This window comes from Oreochromis aureus, linkage group 3 (assembly GCF_013358895.1).
Source record: "Oreochromis aureus strain Israel breed Guangdong linkage group 3, ZZ_aureus, whole genome shotgun sequence".
Taxonomy (NCBI): domain Eukaryota; kingdom Metazoa; phylum Chordata; class Actinopteri; order Cichliformes; family Cichlidae; genus Oreochromis; species Oreochromis aureus.
Genome location: NC_052944.1, coordinates 27454842 through 27461064, shown reverse-complemented (window position 1 = coordinate 27461064; position 6223 = coordinate 27454842).

Genomic DNA, 6223 nt, shown 5'->3' with positions numbered 1-6223 from the left:
AGTATGATGTGGCCTACAGCAGTATCATGATTCACTCATTTTGATTACAGGTATAATGTAATATAATCTCACAACTGCTACAACCACATTTGCCTGTCTTAACACACGCGAGTGAAAGGCAACTGTTAAGAAAATGCTCTTTTGGGTGAGACAGGCCCAGAGGCCCTGCATGCAAGCGTACTAACACACATACATGCAATGAAGAACAGCTTACACTATAGCACACACTATACATGCGCCTGCATGTCTCATTGGTGTTAAAACAGGGAAAACTTAATAGTTTTGTTATCAAATGCTGAATTTATCCACTGCTGACATTTAACTCTCCAGCTTGCAGGACAATAGGTGCAACGTTTGTGAAAATAGAAAAGAAAATAAAAAAATAAAAGAGAGAGTCTGGTATGACCAAGCAGTAATCAGACAAATTTAGTTGGTAATACAACAAATTGTGAGATGTTTTCTGCTGATTGAACAACACAAGTGATTACTGAAGATGATCTTAAGAATTTAAATATCTACCTGTGTTGTCCTGTCAACTTGGTGGGTTATGAGTTGATTATATTGTGAGGAAAAAAAAAAAAAAAAAACAGGGGGAGAGAAGGACACAGGGCCTGGCCCGGTGTTTCTCCCCTCTCTGAATGACACAGCCAAAACAACATCATTTTCCTGTTCATCTGTTTTGTTTTGTTTTTGTTTTTTGTTTTTTTTCCTCTTTATGCTTGATTACAGGCTGCTTTGCCGGCCCTGAAAGCCGAAGCTGACCTGGACTCCTGCTCTCCCCTTTACCATCTTTGATGTGACCCTGACCAAATGCTGCAGCAGCTGGACCCATAACAACAATCTGAAAATGTCAACAGTGCTACAGGAAAGCGATCTCATGCAGCAGAGACGGAGAGCGTTAAATCCAAGGCCCGTTTCACACACGGGAGATTTCCAGACAGCTTCAGCTGACAGAGCTGTGACGAGACGCCCATTAAGCCCGAATGAAAAGTAAGGCCGAGCAAAAGAATGCTGACCTTGATAACTCTGCATTAACACTGTGCAGGACAGTGACAGACCAACACGGATGATCGGGCAGCAGAAGAAAGGGCGTGCCAGAGACAGGAGGAGCAACTGAGGTCAAAAGGCACCTCAGAATGGACAAAAAACACAGAAGAAGATGCAGGTTTCACCTGCGGTGAGCATGGACACTGGAGAAAGGACTGCCCCAATTGGGGCCAGAACCAGGACAGACTGAACTTTGAGCAGCAGCAGCAATGGTCGCAACCGGACTGAAAAGGAGGAGGGCAGGACCCCAGGGCACGCTTCAGGCTGTGGTTTACCCAAAACACCAGAACGGGAAAGTGATAAACACACCAACATACACACACACACCAGACAATGTACACTCATCAAACATGACTGATGCCCTGAACACCTTGAGACAGATCCAGCAGGCCCAAAATCAGGACTATGTAAGTAATACACGTGACTGGTTTTCTTGGCTTTACACTGGCTCCTGACTACAGCTGCTAAAAAGACTACTACTGCCTTTTCACTGTGCAATACTTTTTGTTAATAACCAACGGTGCAATAGACTTCAATACTTGAAATACTTGAAATACTTGCAATTCCTTTGTATTCTTATTCTTATTTATTCTATTTATCCCTTTTGTATTTTTACTTTTATTTTGTGTTTTTGTAACATGTATCCTGCCATGTTTAAAGTTCATAATTAACCGCATAATTGTTTCCACTGTTGCTGCATACATAGCCGTGACAAATGATGATGATGATGACTCCGACCTGTTGGAGCATGAAGACTTTGTGTGATTAATGATGATGTGACAGAAAATGTACAACAAGATGTTACATACTGATATCTCACTTCAAAGTTATACTGACAACAGGAGGGAATGTTAATAGAAAATTGTAGTCAGTATAATCTTTTAATAATATAAGTTTGCATATGATAGAATACTGCATGATGACCTCTTTATAACTCAGACTGTTTTGATTCACTGTGACCCGTTATCATGCAGGGAAGGAGCAGTACCTGCTAGATAAGAGCTTAATAAGCAGTTTCACTTTGTACCAGGTAGAGGAGCCTCTCCTGGCACACGCACACACGTGCACACACACACACACATATCCGCACATGCTCACGCATCAACATTCCACTGAACAAACGTATTCACTGTTGTATTACTCTTCTTGTGTATAAAGAAAGACCAGGGCAGTGGCAGAGTGCGAGTCTCGGAGCCCTCACTCCAAGTGTGAGTGCTCTGTGGCTGCCCTTGCATGCAAGTAAAACTTTGTGTTTCTCCTCTCTGATTCTCAGCTGAAGAAGTGTCTTAGAGTACATCTCTTGACATTAACCATTAGCACTAAACACAACAGCTGAAACTGGACTATGCTACCTACACATTACCGAAGCAGCTCAGCCATGGAAACACATGCCATGAAGCTCCCAGTGCACAGTTTTTGTGCTGATGTTAATCTCAGTTGGGGTTTGGAGCCCTGCAGTTATTAGCTTTCAGGCACTATCAGCATCTGTACTCAGCAGCCCCACTCTGTAGGTGTACAGGTTCTCACATTTTGTGGCTGAGGTGCTGTGGTTCCTAAATGCTTCCACTTTGCAAAAACACCACTTTGAGGTGATAGTGGAATATCTACAAGTAAAGAAATTTCACAAACTAACCTGTTGGCATGGTGACATCCTGTCACAGCTCCATTCTCACTTCAGTGGCCTCTTTAGAGCAACCCAAGAACAATTGCTTTCACAAATGTTTATAAAGACAGACTGCATAGCTAGGCGTTTGATTTTATACACCTGTGGCAATGAGACTGAAAATGCCAGAATATAAAGATTAAGAGGTGCGGCCCAATTAAAGTGAATGTAAAGTGAACGTAAAGACAAAGACAGAAAAACAGACAAAACATAAAGTTCATAGTATTTTGTGTATAAAACCAGTCACTGCCAGTTCCACAGTCAGCAAAATGCTTTGAAGTTTCAGTCTAGCCTTAATTTGGACTGGTTTCAGTTCTACAAAAGGGAAAGTTATTTGGTTTTGCACTTCCTTTATAAAGAGGAAATGCAAAACCAAACCTTCTATATCAGCGGTCCCCAACCCCCGGGCCTCGGGCCGGTATCGGTCCGTGAGTCGTTTGGTACCGGGCCACGAGAGTTGAGGCTCAGGTGTGAAATGTGTTTTTATCGGTTTTCAGCATTATTTTGTTATCGTTTTTATCGTTAACTCGGTTTTCCTGGGTCTTTTCACGTGTGTTATGAATAAATCTTTTTTTTTCGGTTCGGTACTAGTTTTATTTTGTTGTATTTATCCGCGACACCTTAAAGGCCGGTCCGTGAAAATATTATCGGGCATAAACCGGTCCGTGGCGCAAAAAAGGTTGGGGACCGCTGTTCTATATCACGGCACGAGTCAGGACAGCCTTGAGTTCATCATGAAAAATTGATTCAACAGGAGCTTTTCTGGGAAACATGGTAATTATCCTTTAATCCAATCAACTTTAATCAGTATGATCACCTGATTCTGTTTATAGAACACCAGTGCATAGAAAATATCTTAAAATACATTAACAATCAATGTAACTGTTTATTTTGTTTATATTGTTTATATAACTTATTTTATGTATTTTATGACTATTGCTACTTTGATTAATTTTTGTTCTTTTGTAAGGTGACCTTGGGTTTTTGAAAGGCGTCCTCAAATAAAATGTATTATTATTATTATTATTATTATTAATAATAATAATAATAATAATATTTTATTATCAATATCATTATTATTATTATAATGTAATTTATTTTTTATTTTTGAATGCAGTGCTGTTCAAAAGTTTTCAGCTACCTACTACATCATTCCACTACATTTTTTTATATTTTGCTTCCAAGCAGCCATTCTTTCTTGTAATATTTAGGGTGGACTATGCAATAGTTTCCCAGACCTTTTTGGACATTTGCTGTTTTTTCACAAATTTACAGTTTAGTCCTTTTACCTGACCATTTACAGAGGATTGTGTTTTGCTTTTTAAACCACCAAACACCAAACCTCTATGAATCCAGGGGTGTAATTTCCAGGTGGGGTTAGGGGGTTTATGACCCCTCCCAATAATCAGACCCAACCAATATAACCCCCCCCAATAAAATTATGAGTTATCTTGCAATGTTATCCCCCAATGTTGAGCACAAAGTTACACCGATGCATGAATCATTCAAACATAAAAAAAAAGAAACCTAACTGGAGAAGTAATATAAATGTCTGATAATTCCAAAACTTTAAATGTCTCTCTTTTATTTTCTGTTTTCAGCAATGCATTTGGTCAGGGGACCTACTTTGATGTAAATGCATATGTTTAGTGCAGATGACCGTGAATCCTCCTTTAGTTACGCTTCAAAGGTCTAGGGTGCTTCCCATGATGCACTGCATGTTTCTTCTTCACTCATCTTTTTCACTCTCTGTGTGTTTATAAACTACTTTGTATTTAATCATTAATTGGCTCTTCCACCGTGTGTCTTTTTTCCCCTCTCTTCCTCCCTTAACCCTTCAACTACTCACAGCAGATGGCTGACACATCCCTGAACCTGGTTCTGCTAAAAGGTTTCATCCTGTTAAAGCGAGTTTTTCCTTCCCACTCTCGGTCAGCACTGTCAGTACTTGCTCATAGGGGGCTGCCTGATGTTTGGGTGTTTCTCTGTATATCTGTTTTATTATTGTCTTTACCTTACAATGTAAAATGTTGACTTTTGTGATTTGGTGTTATATATGAATAAAATTGAATTGAATTGAACAGTGAGTGCAGACAGCAGCTTGCTTTGCAACACGGCTGCTGTTTTCTGTTGAACAACATTTTGGCTCTCCTGATAAAAAGAATCTAATTATTATTATTATTATTATTATCTTCTTATATAGTCATTCTGTAGAAAAAACTGGATAAGTAATTAGTTGCTCTACTACACAACATTAAACAGCACATAAATCTATCTTCAAACATCTCTGTGCTTAAATTCCTGAACTTAAATTTAAGCAAAACTGGCTGCTCATTACAGGCCAAGTTTGACTTTGTGTAACTACTTCTGCCACAGTGCAGTCCGGGTCCTTACTCAGCAGAGTGAGATGAAAATAGAAGAGGCAGATTTTCCCACCTCTTGTAGGCGGGGCTGCTGAAGCACCTTTGAATGGGAAGGACATATTTGAAGAGGCACAGATCACTGTTGATGTTGTGACAGGTCAACATATAATTTATGTGTGGTCATTTCTGGTCTTTCTGACAATTTATACCTAAAATATCAGCATTTCAACAATGATATTCAAACCATATGTTGAAAAACCATGTCATTATTTGTTAATGCATAATAAACTAAGCTTACTTCAATTGGACTCTAAAGTTTGGGTTCTGAGCTTTAGATATTTGTAGATTACCACTTGAAACTACATGTGAGAATGTGTAAGAACACTGTGGAAGATCAAGACAAAATCTGTAAGTGTAAACAGGCATTCATGTGAAAATTAAAACATTTGATGACTTATAAGGGCACAAAAGTAACTGCAGTGTTTAATAATGAAGTGAAAGATGTGTAATTTCCTCAGCAGTGAATATTATGGCATTTTGAGTTTGTTTAGTAGCTGTGGCTTTATGGAAATTTAAAAGTGTTTTTAAAATGTATTAAATCAGTAATGCTTTTTTGCCCTGTGAATTTTAACATATACTGTTTTAGCTCTTAAAATAAACTATTTGAGAAAGAAAAATCAAAGATACAAGTAAAAAACAACTGTGACTGATTTCCAGATTTTAGATTCATTCCTCTGACACTCACTGAGTCAGGGCAGTGTGTGTCTGAACATCCAAATGAAATTTGTTGTCTTTCTTAGCTAGATCATTCATTGCCTTACATCAATTTAAACTGTTTCATTTTAAACAATATCTGTTAATTTATTTATTTATTAATTAAAGAATACACACACAACACCTACATAAATGTATTTTATCAGTACATCAATAATTGTGCTTTACTTCTTAAAACGGTTTCATAGTTTCTATAAACATTTTAAATAACATCTTTTCATTCATTGTATTAAGAAATTAACATTTTAGAAATGGTTCTATTGCTGTTATGTATGATTTCTTTCACTCTGAAAGGCACTTCATGAATTAAACCTAAATGTCACATGAAGCAAAACATTAATAAAAACACCTTAAATGTAAGAATTTCCCTATATTA